At 37.2% G+C, this 22,244-nt stretch overlaps 1 long non-coding RNA gene across 1 annotated transcript; it reads right to left on the bottom strand.

Annotated features, from left to right (window-relative positions):
* Window positions 1-12,765: 12,765 nt before the first annotated feature.
* Window positions 12,766-20,762, bottom strand: LOC108239596. The gene is made up of 3 exons (XR_001808726.2): window positions 20,615-20,762; window positions 18,502-18,633; window positions 12,766-15,424 (listed from the first exon to the last, which is right to left on the bottom strand). It is a non-coding gene; the product is annotated as an uncharacterized LOC108239596 (long non-coding RNA).
* Window positions 20,763-22,244: the final 1,482 nt, after the last annotated feature.

Here is a 22,244-nt window from a genome sequence, read left to right as displayed (position 1 = left end):
TCCTCAGTCAAAATAACTCTCAATCCATCAGCGTCATGTCACCGGCCAGTGAACTGTGGTTCATTCTTTTTAAATTGCCTAAAGGAAAAATGAGAAAGCAGATGCTGAGTAAGGGACAAAATTAAACTCCGGGAATTGATCAGATAACATAGTTTATTCATTATGATTGCATAATGTTTATTATTATTGATAATAATTTTATGTGGGGGACTCTTCTAAACAACCATGTAGAAATGAGTTCTTAATAAACATATTCTTGAACGTTTTAAATAATCTTTTAAAGGGTAATATTTTTGTTGTTTATTGTCAGATAATTTTATTTATTGTACACACAGGGTAATACAAAAAAATAAAAGCATGAATATAATGCCTAATATATAAATGTATAACATTACAATAAAATTACACATTAAATTGACTTTGCGTAAGATTTATGTTTCTTATCACAGAACAAATTACAAAGGACGTGCTATTGCTAAAATACTGCAACCTAAAGAAAACAATGGAATATTATTTGTGCTGTTACTGCAAAAATATAATCTCAATTACAGGGTGAAGCCTTTAAAAATGAACTGTCAGCCATTAAAATACCTAAGAAAAACTCAAACAAATAAGACTTTTACCTGTCTGTATGATTAATCACTTTAAAAATTGCCCAACATGAATCATAAGCTTGTTCATTCCCCAGGCAAGTAAACTGTCCACAGAATCAAAAGTTAAATAATTTATAATGTGACAGACAAGAAGCATCGACTGTACATACAGAAAGAAGTATATCTACAAATAAGTAGGCTACATAAAGAATAAATGATTTAATTAAATCATTTCAAGATACTTATGCAAAGGATTCCAACTAAATTTTCACAAACAAGTCCTTATTTCTAAATGATAGAAGATGGAAAAATTATGAAATTGTTTTGTTTATCTGTTTTGTAAACAGTTTACCACATTTTGCATACCCATAGTTATATGGGGAAATCATCTTTTCTGTTTATTTTTTCTTGAAAAATCCATCTTTTGCTTAAAACAAAAATTAAAAAATCAATAACAATTGTTTGGTATTAATAGATAACACAGCTTGTATGTTCTAGTATATACAAACTGGGCTGTATTGTGTATTCCTATCAAAAATACAGATCTTACAGAAACCTATGACTTTGAAAAGGTAACTTTATGCTAAGTTTATGTAAATCTGATATTTTAAAAAAAGTTCTTGTTTTAGACTTTTGTTGATTCATTAAATATCAAAATATGACACTTTTGTATTTAGCACCTTGATCTCCTGTTATTCCTGCAGCAGTTCATGTGTCCATCCTGCACCTCTCTGTCCTTGCACACATGCATAGATATGACTGATAAAGGATGAGGTGAGATGGGCACTCCAAGGAGGAGAGCTTAAACTGCTCTGTGTAATAAGCAGAGCTATAAAACTGTGTCAGAAAAATGTTGCCTCCTCGTTCCTCTTCTCTCCCCCTCGTTTTATTCTTTATGGGTCTGTAACTCCATTTGTTACTCGTTTGATGGGCTGGGGGAGCCGTCCAGGCCCTGGAGAACAAGATATTATTCTTCATTCGCCCCCTCGTCCCCTCAGTCCTCCCAAAATAACAGCCTCCTGCCTACTGTTTAAAGTCTCTCACCAGAGGCAGCCAGGGGGAGGGGAGCAGGGAGAGGAGCAGAGAGAGGCTGAAAGATGTCTCCATAGCTCTCCTCTGAGGAGATCAAAGTGGACCATTCCTTCAACTCCACGGCACCATAATGGTTTCGTGGAGTCAGAGTGAGAGCCCTCGCTGCTCAAGATGTTGTAACATGGATGATTAGTGACAGTGTAATACTTTGAACATTCCCTTTACAAAGGGAGAACCCAGCTGAGCGCAAAGCTTTAAACTTTTTCTGGGGGCAGAAGAAGAATATAAGGGAGTTCCTTGGCCACCAGAGAGCATTAAGGACTGAGATGTAAAAATATATCACGTTAATTTTTGCCCTCTTTATGTGCGTCATGGGAATAAAGGACAACAAATAGAGTGTGGGAGGCAGCGTGCATGCCTGTCATATTTCCTCTGTTCGTAAAAGGAAGTCTGGAACATGTTTTTCAATGTCTTGCTGACACATTTGTTCAGGAAAGTAGAGTTGGTTTTTTTTTGTTAAAGATTTGCGCATAACACCTTCAGACGATTAATCTGCAACTGAAACTGTTTCATTGGAATCAGTTTTCTACAATTATCAAAACAAAAAAAGTTTATTTCTGCATTGTTTGAGGTGGATTTACACCTCAAACAATGAGGTGTACATCCACTCTTTCTTCATTATTTTGAAAATAGAGAGCACATTTTTTTAAAAACTGAGTGAATTTTAAAACAATTCAAGCAATATATATATATATATATATATATATATATATATATATATATATATATATAATTTTAATGATAAATTATCATACACTGACAACACTTTTTAAAGAAAATATAACGTAAATAACATAACATCTGACTAACCACTAATGGTCCAACTTCTAAATAGAGAATGTGAGATTACAGGAAACGTGAAACAAATTGCAAGTAAAAAATATTGATCTGTATCTCCTAAAAAACTAAACTATTATTCTGATTTGTATTAAGCATGTTCACTCATGTGACAGTCCAACTGCTCCTGCTTTGTTCATTCCCATTTCTGACTTATGAAAGACACTTTTTAATAATTACTCACTGACATCCTCAGCAAAAACAAAGTAATCTTACTAATTCTTAAAGCAGATGTATTACATTGTTTTATAAACACAGTGGAGGTTTTGGTTTCCAGTACAATCAGTTTAGTTTTTGAGTTCAAATAGTTTTGTCTTTTAGCAAAGAAAATTTGAAATCAGAAGCTGAAATGCGAAAACAATTAGAAAATAATATCTGTGTACAACCTTAACTCAATTTGTTCTTTTTAATTATGTTTTGGAGGTAAATGTTTGTCTTTATTCCTATTGTACCATGTATCCATGCTTCACTCAACGCAGGTCTGAGTTTCTTTACATTACCACTCACATACGGTCATTAGAGCATCTCCGCTTACTGAAAGGATAAATCCAACAGTATTTAGAAAAAACAAAAGAACATAGCAAGTTTAAAGGCATTTAAAGAAATTATTCTGGACACAAAGTTTAAAGAGGTCATTTAAACTTTTCCAAAACAATCTTTTCCAAATCTCCCAACTCATTTATTTTGAAATGAAACTCATACAGTCAAGTATACAGAAACATGCCTAGTGTGTCTGTGCTGCAGACCTATATGGTCACTGCAAGCCTTAAGATACAGACTACATAATCCACTTATCTTAAGTGGGCTTTGCCTGCCCCACCTGGCAGTCTTTTAAGAGGAACAGGAAGGTGCAAAAGAAGGAAACATTCACCTGGCCTCAGGCAGCCATCACAGAATGAAACTCCTATTATCACCTGTTCAATCACTTCACAGGTGGAGGTGTTTTGATGGTCGCCAAGTGCAGTGCCGGATGTTGTGGTATAATTTCACAACATGACGCGCAAGTGCAAGGAACGATGCTGCGTGAGCGTGCGGATCTAAAACATCTGCACCTACTCAAGTGAATGTCTCCTTTTGAAGCCCACACTTTTCGTTTAGTCTAAAAATATTCCAAATATCCCGCTCAGAAATAAACAGATTTAAAATAAAACAAAAATGAGCCTTTTATGGCCCAGAATAGACTTGTCTCTTTCTGCGTGTCTTTCATGTCAGAGGAAGTGCAAAACAATCATATTGTTACATTGTTACATTTCCTTTTCTGGCTGTGAAAGCCTCACATTGATCTTTATGAGGCCACAGACAGTCTTTTAGGCTCCCTGTAGGTTTTGTTAACACTATATTTATAAATAAGCACAGTTTGTACATTTACCTTTTTATAATTTAGCCATGTTTGAAGCCATATATATAAAAACGACAAAGAATAACAGACAAAAGGAAGATAGGAGCTGTTTTTACTACATAAACAGGAGAAAATGTAAACCTTTCATGCCATTTTCAGAGAAATTAAACCTCACATGGAAATAGTGAGACGTGAACACAGTTTAACAAATTTATTCCACCCCTGAACCTGGACGGAGTATGAGTTAAGTAAATAGTCTTTTACAGAAAATGCTTCTTGACTTAAATGACAGGCACAGCACTTAGAATAAAAATCTTTTCTGATGAAGAGCTGAGAAGAATACTGAGCATGAATCTTTTCCAGATGAGTCCTTGGGAGGCAGAGGAGGGCAGGCAGGTGACTGCTGAGATTCTGACAAAAACAAGGCTAGTTGTGATCCTGGATTAATTTTAGCACTTGGCACTGTCTTCAGCCTGCCTGTACAGCGTGGGGTAAACCCTCAAAGCAGGATGGAGTCAAGACCAAGTAGACACACAACATATTGGTAATACACCACAGGTGCATTGAGTTATCAACAGCAATAGTTGCCCAAAAAGAAAATATACACACACATAATGGTCTTGCACCATTTACAAACTGTTATGTGCTAATACTGCTTCAAGACAGTGAAACTTGTATACTATAATAGTGTTTCAACCAGTGCATATGCCAAATGAGCAGCCAAACTCAACCAGTAGAAGATATATAAGCTCACTTTGGTAGCCTATTCTGATATCTGTCCACTGTGCTGGACCAAAAAAATAACAAACATGAAAAAAAGAACAAATAGATCCACACACACAAATAAAAGCTCTCATGTAAAGATTTGTTTTCTATGAGATGTTTTGGGCACACTGTCTTTCTTTAGAAGGCCAAGCTGATTGTGTTTTTGCTTAAATTGTCACAAAAAAAACCATTGAAGTGTGAATTGATTTGTTCTTTGTCAGTCTATTTTCTTTATTTCCCCTGTTTTCACCTGTTTCTGATTATGGGCAGTCTTGTTCCTTTCAGTCGGGTGTCTGAAGACTCAAATAAAAACGAAATAGATCATGTAGTCTTCTTTTTACTGTACTGTAAAAAAACACTGACTATAAACAAACTGTGTTGAAGGGCCATGTAAAAAAATTGCTGAAATCCAGAAGGGGAAAAAACCTAATAAGTGCAAGACAGACAGAGACAAAGAGAAGAGTGAAACACAGAGAAAGGCACACACTTTATTACAAATGTCACAGTGTTGAGTCATGTACTTAATCTTGGCAGTATGAGATAAGTGATGTCCTGAGCACAGACTAGAATAGGATTTTAAAAATATCTGAGATTGTCTGTTAACAGTCACTGGCTTGCTTCCACTGTCAGGACCAATCATCCAGCAGGAGAAAAAAATTACATTCTACTGCATCTGGAATTAATGAACTGGCAAACCTTGTTAGAGGCACCTGAGTAGTAACCACTGATAATGGTACATGAGAAATACAGGCGGTTGACTACTCTGCAATTCCCAGCAGCTCAATTAGCAATTGACTTTTTTGTCTTCAACACATAATATGTCATGTAGAACAAAGAGGCAAACTCATATTCTCTGCTCTGCCTGAGTGCTTAAATATTGTGGAAATATGCATTATGCGTTTTGTCCCTTATAATCCTGCCCATGGTGCCTTTGAATGATGACCTTCCACCTTCTTCCCCCACTCTGTTGTAGGGCCCAGCTGTTGCTGCCTTTGCTGGCTCATTTGGTGGTAATCGGGTACAGGCCAGAAGGCTCACATCCTCTCCTTGATTAACACTTCTCAAATTCTGGCACCGCCCTCAGTTTGTTCTCCTTTTGAGCCCACAGATCTGCTCACCTTCTGAGAGATGAATAAGCCATTTGTTGACATAGAGAACAGCTCCATCTTTCCAACCCAGCCATAGACTTTACCTCTCCTTTTTGCCTTTGATTGGTTTCCAACCATATTTGTTTATTTTACCAAGCCAGCAGTGGAAGTGTTCTCTTTTTTTGTAATCAGCTGAGTTTCTAAAAGGTTCCTGGCCTCAGGTTCTTAACCTGTGATGGAATCTGTACCATTTATATGCTTCATTACCAGAACTGTCAAGCCTAACAAAGTCAAAGCAAAACACATGGAATAATCCCTGTGTGCCTGTTTGTTACAGGGCATTTGATCTGGACATGTTTGTCTGATGAGAAAAATTTGAAGAAGCCATAGTCCCTTGAACGAAACATTGTACAGTCAGATTTTCTTCTCTGATCTGAAAGTAAAAGAGCCAGAATTTCCACTCTTTTGCTTTGAAACTAAAAGGGTTAGTGTGAAAGTAATTGTCACCCAGCATGGCATGCAAGATCAAAATGAGGAACTCAATTGATGGACTTCAGTGGCTTTCAAGGTTGGATCATGTTTTACCATTCTTTTAAAAGAGATTTAAAAAGTGGAAGCGGAGATTGAAGTGTTTTATTAGGCGAGTGTCTTATAAGTCAAGTCTAATGAAACAATTTGCCATAAATTTTTTTGTCTCAAGACATGGACGTTATTTATTTTTTATTTTTCAAATGTCATTGGTTCTGAAATTTATTCATGGTCCCTAACCACCGTGTTTGCAACTCTTGGCCACAGTACTAATTTCATTGTAAATGTTGTTGTTTTTTTTATTTTATTACATAAATTGGCTAGCAAAAACAAAACAAAGAACCAAAACAAAATGAAAAAGCATGTCCTTTTGTATCTTAATTTTTTTTGGAAAAAGTAAGTTCATAATCATTTGTTTGCTAAATGTTTTTTTTTCTTATTGTATAGTAAACCTGCATAATCCAAAAGTATAATTTCTTTGTTAAGGGTGTATTGCATGAATTTGATAGATGTAATAATAGTTGCTCAACTGAAAATTATTCAGTAATGTGGTAGTTCTCATTATAACCAAATGCTTTTAATCCTCACATGGTTTGAGTCAAATGTGACTCACTTATTGAACAACAATCACCTTGTGTTTCTGTATGAATCACTGTTTCTGTTATTGTGTTGTTCGGATGCAGCCTGCAGAAACTGGACTTGTGTTTAAATAATCAAAGACCACAGGGGTCTCTTCCCTCTTCGACTCAGGCTGTGAAGTTTACAACTTCTCCATCCTCCTTTTATTTATCAGTTATTTTCTTTTGATACATTGAAAATACCTGACCACGTTTCCCTCCGGTGACATGCCTCTTTTCATTCATTCCCAAACATGGTCTTTTGTGGCAAGGCACCCCACTGCCAAATCTACTCAGAAGTTTCTTTGAAGTTTTTCCCCTTCTTTCTTTGCTTTATTAACCCTGGATCAGGGGTGGTGACATCTTTAACCTTGTAGCTGTCTCAGAAACATCCAAAGCCTTTGAATTATATCATATTCCTAGTCGTGCTATTTTATAAACCTTTAAACAGCTGTCTATATCATGTTACATGGTTATCCTAGCAGAAATATGATGATGGTCCTGCTGTACATGAAATGCTACTGCTATAGCTGCTGCTAGCATTTGTCATTTAGTTCTGAATCATATTAACTGTATAATTTTCCCAAAAAAGAATCACCCATTGGACATTGGTGGCGCTCCAGCATTAAACCAGTTTCACTTACAGGTGACAGCAAGTACTACAAGCTGGAAACCAGTTCCAACAATTAGGCTACTGGGCACACATCTTAGGCCTCACCTCCCAAACCAAGTTCAGTCTCTCCCAGTCTTGGCCTGTTCCATCTCCTATCTCTTACGCCCTCCTATGATAGCGTTTACAAATACAGAAAAAAAGAATAGAGTAATGCAAAATGTGTGACAGTAAAACAGACAAATGTGCTGTGTAAGATGAGCTCAGTCAATTTTTGCTTAGTGAGGTACAGGATTAAATATGGCAGTAGTGTGCAAAACTGTCAAAGGTTCCTTATCCCCTTCAACATATTTGTCTACAAAACCTTTGGCAAAGTCATGGATTACAATTAAAGTCAACATAATTTTCTACTACTGGCAGGTCAACAGAGATCTGGGCTTCATTTACACATGAAGCCCAGATCTCCTGGCATTCTCCTGGAAAATATAGAGATTTTCCGATGTTGACTGGGAAAAAAGTTACACGTTTACATATTAATCCTGAGCCTGTTGAATCAGCTGTAGCTTCCATGCCAGGCCACTAGCTGGCGCTGGCAAGAGTCTCTCCCACAGGCAAGCAGCCACATCCAGAATGGTGAAAACATGGACGCTTGTTTGGACCTACAGCAAAGCTTGGTTGCTGCTACACATTGAAAAGGGTGTGTAGCACAAACAACCCTCTGCTATCAGCCATTGTTACTGGGTTACATGGTGTGCATGTGAAATTTCACTTGTTGTGATTTTCTTTGAAATGCAACAGGACTATCCAAAAAAGTTTGACTCTGAGATCTTAATTTAAAAAGTTTCTGTGTTAATTTGATCACTCTTGTTGTGTAAAAAAAAAACAGCAGTAGCGCAACACAATTGGTTTCACTGAAATACAGCATTGTGTAACCTAGACCCTAGTCTCACTACCTGTACAACATCTTCAACAGTCCGATGAGGCATCAACTCTAACTTAAGCTTAAAAAAGTAAGTATGTTGTCTTTCATTTTGATATTTTTGTTAAATACGTTGGTTTTTTTTATTAATTGATATGTTGGGTTTTTTTGTAGTTTCCACGACTTATTGGCTCACCTCATTCATTAAATAGGTAAACACAATTAATTAGAAGTGATCTGATGAAAACAAGGTGTTTTTCTTTCTATGAAGTGACCCACAGAGAGGCAGACAACAGGAGAATAAGACAGATTTTTTTACACTTTCTGCTCAATTTCCTCTCTTATTTCCTCCCAGAAGACCCTTGTCTGCAGAATGTGCAGAGTATGCTTTCCACGGACAGGCTGTGAAACCTGCCAGAGGAAAAAAAAAAAAAAACAGAAAGAGAAGGAAAGAAAGAACACTCCTCCTCCATGCTGCACTGCAATGTCGAAAGATGGAGTTATTATCCAGAAAACCTCACCGCCATGTTTTTTTCACTTTTCATCCTTGAGTTCCCGAAACACTGAGCTCTTATTATAACCAGAATTCTTGGACCACACTCGGGTTACCCACTCTGATGCTGGAAAAAAAAAAAAAAAAAATATATATATATATATATATATATATATATATATATATTTGCTGCAAAGTGCATCTGCCTTTATTTCTGTCCTAAATCACACCGAATTGGTGTTCATATAAGACAGCCAATGGTAAAATAAGGTTCAGATGTGACTTGGAATATTTGAACAAAAGGGCTTTCCAGGCTACCCCCTTCAAACAAAATCTACATAGTACTGGTATTAGAAAACTATTAAACTCTAAGCTTAAATCATTGCATTATTTTAGCTAAATGCCATATATTAAAACAAACAAAATGTTTGTTTACATAACTGCTTTGCAAAAATGTTGTTTTTGTGATTAAAACTTGAGTATACATGCTGTTTTTCTTTTTTTTATTTAAACTCCTTATAGTTTTTGCTGGAGTACATTTGTACATGATCAATTAGAAAATAAAATAGTTTGATATTATCTAACTATTTTTCTTCATCTTTTTCTGATTTTAGATATGAGCATTTTAGATTTGGGTTAGTGTCTAAAGACCTAAAAGAAATACAAATTTCCAGAGATTTCATTCTCCCAGTGTGTTTTAAGTTAAATAATCCTAATTAAAATTATAAGTAGAATTATTTACGTTGTGTGTAGATTTACCATTTTCACTGGAGCTGAACTTTACCAAAATCTTTAAAGTAAAATGGTAATTTACTTTTTCAAAAGTTGTTTTACTCAGAAATGATACAAATACGATTTCTATGGCTTTGTAAATATTGTGGGACACATATTTTGTCACCTTTTTTAATCATAATTTATGCAAAACAATGTTATTGGACATTTTTAACTCAAAATCTGTGGATCCTCAATTTAAAAGCACCACCTCACACTCACAGAAGTCTACTTTTAACCTTGCTAGAATCAGTGAAATAATATTTACATGCACTAAAACAGCAACATTCAACAGCCTTGCTCTTCTAACACATCATCCATTTTGGTTCAGGAAGAAGATGAATAAACCTAAATCATTCGATCAAGGACATGTCGTTTTCACTATATCGTGATTGGAATTTAGATTATGTGTTTAAAGCCATGGTCACTGACAGCTTCCACTTATGTGTTTTTACCTTTGCAGTGTCTCCTCTCAGGACAAGTGGGCAAAATGACCAAATTCAATTGCCTTTTGTCATCAAATTAAAGTGTAAGGGCCAAACGAAGCACGTGCAGTATACTTTAGGAGGGCCCGGGAAGCAACAGTGGGTGTTCGAGCAGAGGAAGCTGAAGTCAGAAAAGGAAGGATGGCTTTTAAAAACCAGGAAATGAGCCTCCAGGATGCCAGCTGCTCACCAGCAGGCTGTAGTCACTATCCAGGGTCTATTTAACCTTTTGTCCCAACAACACACCTAATTTCAAGATAGGTCAGATACAGTAGCAAACCACATGTGTTCATAAACAGAAAGTGACATTCTTACAACAGATAGCATTGTTTCTCTCTCCATCACTGTGTGCTTCAAGAGTTGAATTTTTTATTGTCTGCTATCAGTCATTCAGTCACGTCTGATAGTGACTGTCAATTTACAAAAAACAACTAAAACAGCAACAAAAAGGTTGTGTTTTTAAATCACAGATGACTGCAAGCTGTAAACTGGCTTTGTTTCCCACCTAGTTTAACACACACACACACAAATGTGTGCTTTATTTAGCAGAAAGCAGCTCTGATTATTAGAACAGTGGGAGGATGGAGGTACAAGGCCAAGGGCTGGGAAAAGGGAGAGGAAGGAAAAGGGGAGATGTGTAGATAGACAGGCCCATTAAGATAGCTGGGTGTCAATGTAATTTATCAAGTCTGATAAGGTTGTGGCCTGTTGCCAGAGAGCAAGGTGTGGCAGTTTTCCTTCACCAGTCTTTGTCATGGGTAGCATCCCTCACAGCAAGTTTGTTGTTCTTACTATTAATACCAATAATAGTGAAATAGAAATAAGCAAACAGCTGACTTTTATCATGGTGATCTGAGTTGACATGCCATTTGGACAATAAAAAACACAATAAAAGCACATTTAAACAAAATGCACAAATCTTCACTTAATAAAATAACATCACAGATTGGGAACTGAAGAACAAGCATGAAGTATGAATGAAGTTAAAAAAAATATAGGTACAAATGCATAAAAATACTTGTGAAAAACCGCCAGAGTACTCACACTCACTCAGCCAAAACCACAAGAAAACAAATTAGTGAAACTTTGAAGCACTTTATTTAAAACGATTAGAGGAGAGGGCTCAGTGTTTTCTCCTTAAATAAGCCAGAAAATGATGTGCATCCCTGCGAGAATTGTCTACCCAGCTGATGATGGATGGATCCATCTGTTCATGATGTCTCCTGATTGAGTGATTAAGTTTCTCAACTCCTGTTTGCTAATTTAACTCAGCAGCTGATTGATTTTGTACTGTTTTTTTTTTTCTTTTCCCCTTCATTTATCCCTTTTTTCTCCATTTTTTATTAACTCAATCCAACATTTTAACCCCTCAAGCACCCATGACCAAATCAGACTGATTCCTGCATTGCAACAAGCCCTGCTTAGTGAAAAGTTACACAAATGTTAATTCATACATTTTAACACTAAAATCTACCAAATGGAATTTGTGTTTCCATTAGGGCAAACACATCCAGTCCTGTTCTGCAATGAAATGTTGTTTGGGACCAAAAGTTGAGATGCTAAAGCATGGATTTCAGTAAGCTGACATTCTTTCTTAAGATTTTTGCAGAATAAATACAATATTTGATATTTGTTTATGCAGTTAAGAAGGAAGCTTTATCTGATATCCAAGGGAGTGCAGAAAGTCTCCTGATACATTAAGATGCAAAAAGCTGTTTAGATCTCTTTGCTCAGGATTTGTGCCCCAGACAATAAGCAGGAGTAGACTATGCTTGTATTTCCTGTGTTTTTTATGTGCAAAATGAGAAAACCAGCTTTTTTTTTGTTCAACAAGAGGGGTGCCTTTCTAAGCCCTCGACTTACAAATATTTGTTTGCTTACAGCCTGCTGTTTCTTCACTCTTCTGAGGTGTAGAGCAGAAGAGTGAAGAGCTTTAGCCCACATGTCTTTCCCTCAGGCTGATAAAGTGCTCTGATAAGCTGTGAGGTGCTGGTGAAAAGCGGCTGGCCCTCAGCCCCCACGGCTACAATATGAAAGAGTGGCTTGTCTGCAGCAACACAGACCAGAGGAGGTGGCGAGGCCAGAAAAAAAGCGTAGAGAACTTCAGAAGAAAGAAGCAGGAATGGTGATGAAGTATTCTAGGTGCAGGGTGTGCGTTTGTGCGAACTTCTGCAGGTATGTTCGTGTGTGTGTTTGTGCGAACTTGCTTTTGCCACCAGCTGTGGGCAAAAAGAGTTTGTGTGTCGAAATGGGGGAACCCTGCCATGTGTTTATGTTGACTAATGAGCTAATTACCCAGCCCCTAATCTACCTCAACTTGTGTCATTTCACAGGAATGCCGCAGCAGTCAAATGCTTGCAGATTATGGGTCATTTCCTGACAGTTAAAGGCAACCTACTGCAGCAGTAATTCTTCCACACATCAGGCATTAAAACCCCAAAGGCTGCAGCCTCTCCATTTGCTTCTTTACTGTTTCATTATTGTGAGCGACCACTTTCATTTTTCACTATCTAAATACGCTGATGACCTGTCAAGCATTTAAACTGTTAGACTGCTTCAGTAATACTTGTTTATGTCTGTGTAATCAAAATCCAAATTTACAATTTGTTTCATTTATACAGTCTTTATTTAAACATTGAGATTAACATCCATTTTTTGGCCGATTTTTTGCACAGTGGTGGGTCAAAACAAGCAATATTACAGAAATGTATCCAAGTATATAGTCAGCACTGCAGCCACTGCATTCCATATGCACATTTTTGCATATCCATGATGAAAAATGAGCTGTTTCGAGGGTGCATTCAGTGAAAAATAAGACAATGGAAATATAGGTTTGCTAGACCTTACAAATCGATGTGGTGAGTAATCTTTTCAGCACGTTTTTCAGTCTTGCTTTTTTTTATCTCAGTGTTATTTTTCTAAAAAGCATAACTGGAAAGGTTATTTCTATGCTTCAGGACAGCCTGGAAGCAAAGAGAGACAAATCATCATTACATACTGTATCGTGGAGAGGCTCATTGCATTTGAGATGAAAATAAACCGTTTGAGCCAAAACAGGCAAAAGTTGAAAGTACTTCTGAGGATGAACCAGTGTAATTTGTTAAAGGCCAGACAGCATGGGAGGTCTCCATCTCCTCCACCCATAGTGAGAGGTGTGAGTTTGGATTTTGTGAACTCTCCTTTGCCTCTACCCGCCCCTGTCCTTTCCCCTCTCCTGTCACCCGCCCCTACCTTGTTCATCATCCCCCTCCCCTGGGGTGTAAGCAGGCCACTCTGCTCCCCCTCAACAAGCTCACATCCATCACTCCTAAGATTTCACTTTAATAGGCTGCCTTCTTCCTCCTCACACACCCTTTATGAGAAATTTAGGCCAAAGGAGAACAGGACAGCAAAGTGTGAAAGGCAGGGTTCGGTGCTGATTAGAAAGTTTAGACTATTTACATGAAACCAGACTTTCCTTTGAAGAAGATGGCCTTATTGTATTTCTCCAGATGGTTTTAGAGCTCATTTTAATACTATGAGAATAATTTCTTAGCAAACCAAAGTGAGATATTGTTTTTATTGACTCTTTGCATTACACAGTCACTTCTTTGCACTAATTATCTTATTTAGTTAACTGTGGCCCTGCTGAAATTTACAACAAAGGGAAGTGAAAAAGGAAAATTAAAACAAGATACAGAAAACCTAAAAACAATAACAAAAATGTTCAACTTTCTTTCTGTGTTGCTCTTAAATGTTGCGCTGCTTTTAAGCAGCTCAGTTCAAAAAAGTGTTTAAATTATAGTATATGAAGTTAATCTTTAAAAAAGTGTTTAAAGTTTTTAATCAAGTATTGTTGGATTAAAAACTGCAATGTTTTGTTTTCTATTTTTTGCTTCATATTTCTGTCTCCAAATGCCATGCATCTGCACTCTGGACGAGTTCTGGCCAAGCTGAGCGGTAGCGCCTCCATTCAAAACAGAAGGCTGGTTGGTTGATATTTAAATGGTCTCTTGTTTGTTTTTCTTCTGGTCCCGTGTGTGTATGTGAGCTCAGTATAAAGGATCGGAGCCCTTTTGAAGCGGACAGCACCAGGAAAGTGAGGGGGAAGGAAACTTTGCTTTGGTGTTTTATATATTAACGGAATGACTTCCCTCAAATAAAGACGTGCTCCATTCTGCCTCTCGGTCTGGAACAAGCTGCTCGTTTCCTGTCCTGAAAACCCTCAGTTCGCCGAAACAATGCTCCCGGCCTGAGTGGAGGAGATGTCACGTCTTGAAGATCTGGTGTGTTGCTTTTGTGTGACCGAGAGTTCAAGCTGAATCATATGTTTACAGTATTTGTGACATGTGAATGAACCTGTTGAATTGTGGCATCGGAATTATTATAAATGGTGGAACAATAGAGATCCGCTTTAGATCTGTCGTCTGGAACAAAACCAAAGATGAAAGTGTTTCCTCTGAAGTCTAAAAAATCACTTTTTAATTTGAAGTAGTAGCTGCACAATAAATCTGATGATAGATTTAAACATGTCTCTCAGTTATATAATCTAAAATTAATTAATCTCTACTAAACAATACACAATTTTCACTAACTGTCATGTCCGAGTGCGAACAAAGGCTTTGCTTTGCCTATATTCACCGGGAGCCTGCCATGCACATTTTCTCACTCGCGCAACCCCCTCATCAAATTACAGCTCTGTTCCCTCCTGTCATGTTGGCAAACAAAGGTCTTAAAGCGCACTCCGAGTGTAATTGCCTCTAATCTCCGACATAATGTGGTCTTTCATGTCAACTGCTACGGAAGAAAAGGGAGCTGTTGTTCTCTCTGCTTCTATTCCACCCGCTTTGTGCTTTCTTACTTTCACCTTTTAAGAGCCTAAAAAACAGTTTTCCTCATCGGCTTTGTTCTAAAAACAGAGAGTTTTATTGTAACAAGTAGAACGCAAAAGAAGCCTCTGCTCCTCGGGACAGATTCTTGGTTTTGTAATTGAAATAAAACATGAAATGGACCAAAACCCAGAGAAATGTCAATGATAGTGCAGTAGTTCTTGGTGAATTCCTCCACCTTTGGCCTGAATTCTCTCCGCGGTGAGCATCAGGCAGTCTGCAGCTGGAAGGGTTTCTGTGGTTTGGCCAGGTGTCTCTCTGCACTGCCCAGGACAAGGCCTCAGTGGGGCCCGGGGTTGCAGGAGTCCTGGAACAGGGTGGAGGCACACAGCGATCCGGCTGCCTCTCGGCGTTCAAAAATGTCCCGCAGACCCACCTGACTGGCGGTCAGCTGTAATTGATACAACACGATAGGAGTGCTGCAGGAGGGAAAGGAGAGAAAATGAAGATGTGTGTGAGCACGTTGGGAAAGGACGGTCAGAAAAAAGAAAAATCTGAGAAGAGAGAAGCGGGATGGAAAATTTGGACAAATTCTTCAACAGTTGGTTAAAAATATGGAAAAACATACTTTAATATGGTTTCCAGTGGCTTTGGCAAGCAAACATGAACAAGTTAAAAAACATCATATCTGATATCTGGACCGTTCTCAGTGGAGACTGAGCGCAGGGTAAGAGGAGCTGGAGTGTTTCTAAAACCATTCAGCTAGGTGTTTTTTTAAGAGACCCAGCTGTGCGCCCTGGAGGTCCTAAACTGTAACTGGGGCAAAATCAGCACAGTGAGGCCAAGCTGCAGCCTCAGAGCATGGTTAGCCATGACCTGATGTTTCAGGAGCCTTGGTGAATTGATGGGCCCCAGGAGAGCTGTCACAAGGGCCGACGAACAATCACCCATTCATCCCTGCAGCCACGGCAAGCGGGCCAGCGCGCTGCAGTCTCACAAATCTTGCAAAAAGACATAATTGTGAGCTAACGTGAGCACCATATTTGATGCTTAAAGTTTGAGTGGTTTTATTATTTGCCACAGAATTTTTACTCAATTTAAAAAGACACATTTTAGAGGCGGGAAGTGCTTAAAATGTTTTTAAAAAGTTTAGGAACACCAAATATACTTGTAAAATCTGCTGAGTTCAGTCTAAAACATTTGATGAAACTGATCATCCTTAAATGTTTAGGTTGTTTAATTCAAACAGTTAAGCAGTATATAAAATGTTTAAATGAGTGACAGCAGTTCGTGAAATTATTACTCCAGTTTTTGAAGAGTTTAGTTATGTTAACTTTATTTATTTATCAGGATGTGCTGCTAAGTTTTACAGTGCAAGTTTATCAAGCCCTATATATTTTTTGTAATATGTGGCTTAACTGTCCTGAGCCCATCATACTTCTTTCAGTACCAGGACCACATATTAAAGTTACATAAGACAGCTGAACCAGTTCAGACATCTAGACTGGGTGTGTTCACTGTGTCCAAATCATTTACCATGAAAGTATCAGCCAGCTTCTCTTCAGCCTCAGCTGCTTTTCTCCCAAAGATGAGGGGTTTGAAGGTCAGTGGAGCACCGGTTATAGTTTTGTGCGTGATTTACAGCATTCAGTTATTTATAGAGCAACAGCTAAAATACAAAGAAAGAAGAGTAGCGGTTTGGGTAGGAGGCAGGTTAAATCCAGGAACATCTGTCCTTTCAAAGGCATCTCCTCCTTGGTATGCTTAGTATCCACTCCTTGGGTGTCAGGGAGTTGGCACGCTAGTCAAAACAAAGCTGAAGAGGAGGGGGAGTGAAGAACCTCATCCAAGTCTAGTCTTCCATATCACCAAGTACAATACATGTTCCCAGAAAAGTCACCTGACTCCAGACAGGTTGGTTTCACAGAGAGGGCTGCCTTTTTGTCCATAAGGGCAGAAAGCGGAAAGTTGCTCAAAAAAATTCAGCGGAAAGTTTCTCTCTTTGCCAAAAAGAAGAGAAAAAAGTAAGAACAGAGGTGGTGGTTTTTATTCAAATCAGAAGTTTTAGGAATTAAGATGTGAGCCAATTTTATGATCTGTTTTCAAAAATCCAAAATAAAACTGATGTAGCATCAACAATGACATTTTGTTGTTGCTGACAGTATCGTTTTCTTAACCTAAAAATTAAATGATTTGTTTCACTTATGTACTCACACACAATGTCTTCTAAAAAAAAAAAAAACGGATAAGTTAGACGGTGAGAAGAGGAGACATGAGCGTTAAAGTGTGTGTGAAGCCAACACCGTCTCAGCTTAGTCTGTTTGTGTCAGAGATGATTTGCTACACGCTCGTAAATCTAGCCATGCTGACACCAACTGTCTGGCCTCTCACTCTTCATTTCTCTAATTCTCTCTGACATACCAACACACACACACACACGCACACATCCTAACACCCACTACATGCAAAATAATGTCCACACAAGAACATGACAGGACCACGTCAACACTTTTGTGTCACATTTGCAATAAAAGTTTTTTCGTTTTGTTCTGCTTGTCAATAATTAAAACAAGCATGCAGCACAAATGTAATAATTTAATATTATTTTATGATGGTATCAGAAAAATCTGTAGTATTAGGTCTTAGTAAGGGGAATAAATTGGCAATTATTTTACAAATGTCAGCATGTAATAATTCCACATGGCACTCAAACTTTAAGTCAAGTTCTTAATTCCTTTCATGTGCCCATTGGATATTTTAATTATCCTTATTTTATATTTTTGATCCTATAAACTATCTCACAAGCCTACCTTATTTTTTGTTCCTGTTTGTGGAGTGAAATGTTTAATGTCGCTACTTTATTCTAGACATCTAATGAATCGGCCAACAGCAACAGTAACAAAAAAGTCAAAAAATTGTTCACCTTCATTTTTTTCTGTGTCCCTGGTGTGTTTAACTTTCTCAGCCATGCACAGCAGAACAAGAAAGGAAACTTAGAGGATGAACAGCAGACTAAATAAACTCACTGAAAGCAGCAGTGTCACACACTTGAACTGGTCCAGGAATGTATTTCTTTCTGAAGTTTTATTTGGTGGCAAGCTCCTGCAGTAATTCTTGTTTTATTTTGAACTTTTTTTTTTCTGGTAACATTTCTAAAACTAAAAAAACAAATTTATTTATACATCAGACAGTCTAACTAAAATATCATTCTAATCAAAAACCTATTCCAAACAAATGTGTTTAGTTTTTTTAAAGCATAAAATGATTTCAAATAATCTTTCAATAATTAAGAAAAAGTAATTAGGTGACATCTAAAAAGACATATAGGCTAACCAACGTAAATTGTAAATACACATTAATTTGGAATCATAAATAGATTTAAAGCTTAAAAGTTAACTTTTCACAACAGCTTGTGTGTTAATGTGAGAAGAAATTCTTTAGAATGAAAAAGAAAAGAAAATGCATATAAGCTAAAAAAAACATTTCTTTATACATTTTTTTACTTTAAAGAAACCTTTAAAATCTTATAATCTACATTGCCTGATAATTGGCTCACCTTGTTCAGTTTTTACGCACCGTGCAGCGCATTCCTCACGTACAGGCTGCTGTACACTGAAGGCGATCCTCGCTGCTTCCTGAGGCCTCGTCAAATTCCACCCCTTGTTCTGGTTTGTGCAAAAGTACAGCACTAGCGAGAGATTAAAAACATGTTTTTAACCTTGAGTAAAATCCTGTAACTGCACTGGATCATTGTCATATTTGTTTCCTAACGTTCAGGTTTGACTTTTTATTATATTGGAAATCGCACCTATTCTTAAAACATTTTCTATGTTCAAAGCCTAAGGTATTCAAAAAGCTGAGAGCTCTTGATGTCTATATATATATATATATATATATATCTGTTTTTAATTAAAATTGAATAAAGACATTTTAATTGTTCTTATACAATAAATAAAAATCATGCAATATTTTGAGGTCATAATGTATCTATATTGTCCCATTAGAGACCAAAAACATGCATCCTGTAACTTTTTAGGCTAAAATTATTATAAGGCTTCTTAGATATACAGACTTCTGGGTTCTCTCAACAAGATAACGTCTTTTCAGAAGTATTCATAATTACATTTTAAGAGCAGAGGAAGCTGTACGCCTGAACCATGTCATTTAGTCAGAATTAAATCAACAAAAAGCCCATCAGAGACAGAAATGCCCCCACAGATCACACAGAAGATAATGATTTTGATGGCCATAAGTACAGAAATCTTAGACCATAATCAGGTAAATGCTTTTGAAAGCTGATTTAATAAATTTGGGTTATTTATGAAATTAAAAAATGCAGCATGATCTCAATACATTTTATTATTGCCTTTTTATAAAAATATACAGTGATTTAATAAAAAAATATATATTAGTGTCTCAAGAAGCTGAATGTTGCTTCTTGTCAAGCACCATAACACAACACGATATTAGCTGAATGTGACTAATTACCACATCTTTCATACAACAAACACTACATTATGTGATCTTTCGAATAAAAATATTGTTTCTGAGGGAAAACGACGTCAGTAATTGTTCGAAGGGGTAATGTGCTGTTCACAGAGACATTTGAAGGATTTTCATCCGAGTGAAATGTGATATCTAACACATGTCATGGAATTTCTATTCTTCATCTGCCCCAGCTTGCCTTTGATGCTCGGCCAAAACTGACAGTATGAAAAACTTCTAAGCGCCTGTGCTAATATAGATCACAGAGCAATTACACCGATTCAGCGACAAACATTCATCATGAGTGATTCTGCCTTCAAAAACAAGCACTGTTTGGCAAATAAAATGTGTTTTCTCTGTCTGTACAAGAACATTTTAGGTTAAATTATAAAAATTTCTGGCAGCCATTAACCACAATTTTAATATTTCTTTTATTTAGCCGCATTTTTTTAAATAGAAAAACTGTGCCTATTTTTTTTTTTTTTCAAAGCTAAATATAGATCTATTGCTTGTCTCATTCATGTTGAAGCTCAGTGATTTAGGCTGAACTTTGCAACCTTAAGGTCAACGTCAACATTGTTTTTAGGTGGCAGATAGAATGCCAGCAGTGAGACAGTAAAGAATTCAGCAGCACTGGGTCTGTCATTAAATCAGCAATAATTGAGGTTATGACCTCAGTTCCTTCTCATCAGATGTGTTTGCCAAACTGTTCTTACTGTAAATGTGCCACTAAGTAAGTCTTCAGCTGAATGTAGTTTAAAAGAAATAAAAACTGTGATGCTACCAAACAAGGCGCCAAATATTTAGAGCAATAGCAAGTTATTGGGTTATTTACTGACACTCCAATCTGTCAGTCTCTGCCCTGCAGCTAATTAAAAAGGCTCTGGTGTTTTATTTGTTTGCATACACTCCGAGGGCTCACAGGAACAGTCAGGCGTGGGGGGCACGATGAGCACGCCATACCTCCTTAAATCTCTCCCCTGTGTCTAAATGCTGACACCACAGCAAACACTCCGGAGAAAACATTTGCCAGCAAAAGAACAGAGAAAAAGAATAATGATGTGAAACATGTATCCATTAAAAAAATATTGCATGTTTTCTTTTTTATATGCTATATCAATTATGATTTGGCTAACTTGTATTCTATGCAGACTCGACAAGCAATATAAAACAAAATTACTCACGCTGTTGTCCAGAGATTTCACATGTTTCAGCAGCAAATGGATGTCTTTCTCATTTCCTAAATTTATTTCTTTGTCTTCATGAGTCACTTCTGTCTTTGTGCAGGTAGTTTTCTACCTTCTGCACGTCCTGAGGAGTGACACTAAGGTAGCGTTGGCATGGAATAAAAGACACATTTTAATTGTGCTGCAGTGGACCCTGGTGCTTGAGCTGCTGGAGCCTCGTAGCTCTCTGCTGCCACCTATCTATGTGTCCGAAAGCGTCATGAAGACTTGGTCTGACTGGGAGAATATGCTGACTAATGACAAGAGATCAAATGTTAGTGATTTTCTCATCTGTCATGTTGTTCATTAATATTAGACTAGTTCACAACAAGGAGAGAAATATTTCAATGGCTTCCTTTTTGTTTTACATTCATACATAATAAAAAGCTTTCACATGTCAAAATATCAGGATGTTTTATCCTGAATAATCTGACATGAATCAGTTCTATGAATAGCGGAAATATTCTTGGAAATTAGCCCAAGTGTGAACTGTTGACTGACTTACAATAGAAAAAATAATAATAATAAAATGTGGAGGGCTGCATTACAACGGTCTTTGTCTTGATCATATCTCTGCAAACAAAAACAAGTGAATCGCTGCCCCGCGCGATGTGATAGCCTTACAGAAAGCCATTCAAACTCCGGTATAAATAGCAATCAGATCCAGTATAATCCAATCAGCACTTTTGTTTCAAAATACAAAACCATTTATAGGTGAAAGGGTTTCCTTTCAGATGTCAAGACCCACAGCATCTCAGAAAACAATCAGCTCATAGCAATTTGAAGGGTCAGCCTTGTAAAATTTTATTGACTTTAAATGTGTTTACACTGCAGAGATGTGAATCATTTGATTCATTACACTGCTATCTTGTTTAAGTAGAAATTTTAGACAGTAATTTATAGGAGGGGGGTTCACAGTCACCAACAGTTAAGCTCATTTTAATTTCCCTTGGCAACATCTTCTTGTACTGTACACAGAACAGATTATAATCGATGGCTGATCATTTCTTGTTCATTGACGTTGTTTAGATGTTAAACAGTGTCCGCTTTCCCCACAGGCTTTCTTTTAAGACCTTCAAAGACAGCCTGCTGGCTTCATATATCTTTCTTACCCACTCATACAGCTGTCTTCCACGCTACAAGCAGAGCTCCATCACCTGCATCAAGCTGCAAACTGCAAACAGATTTCAGTATTTCCCTTGAGGGGGATTTTGTGCCATCAGGTCACCCACGCAGAAGATGAAGGGAAAATATTTTAAGTGCAACCACACTCCCTGTCAAAAAACAGTGCTTTGCACAATTTTTAGTCTTTATGGCAGCAACAACTGGCACAGTAGTAGCCAAAAATATTTTCTGAGCATGTGACAACAATTCCCAGGTCATACTGCATATTGCATTGATTTACTCATTTGACAAATAGCTTTGGAATGAGTATCCTTATGCAGTCATTTGTAGGTTGTTGCCATATAAGTAGTGAGCAGAAGGAAACATGGTTTCTTATTTAGTAACAGGAAATGAGACAATGACAGGAGGCTAACTTATCACATATTAAGATGATTGTAGTAACCACATCGACAAATGTTTTGTA

The sequence above is a fragment of the Kryptolebias marmoratus genome, linkage group LG20, assembly GCF_001649575.2.
Source record: "Kryptolebias marmoratus isolate JLee-2015 linkage group LG20, ASM164957v2, whole genome shotgun sequence".
Lineage (NCBI taxonomy): Eukaryota > Metazoa > Chordata > Actinopteri > Cyprinodontiformes > Rivulidae > Kryptolebias > Kryptolebias marmoratus.
The sequence above is the reverse complement of the archived record's forward strand: the minus strand, read 5'-3'. Positions and strand labels throughout refer to the sequence as shown.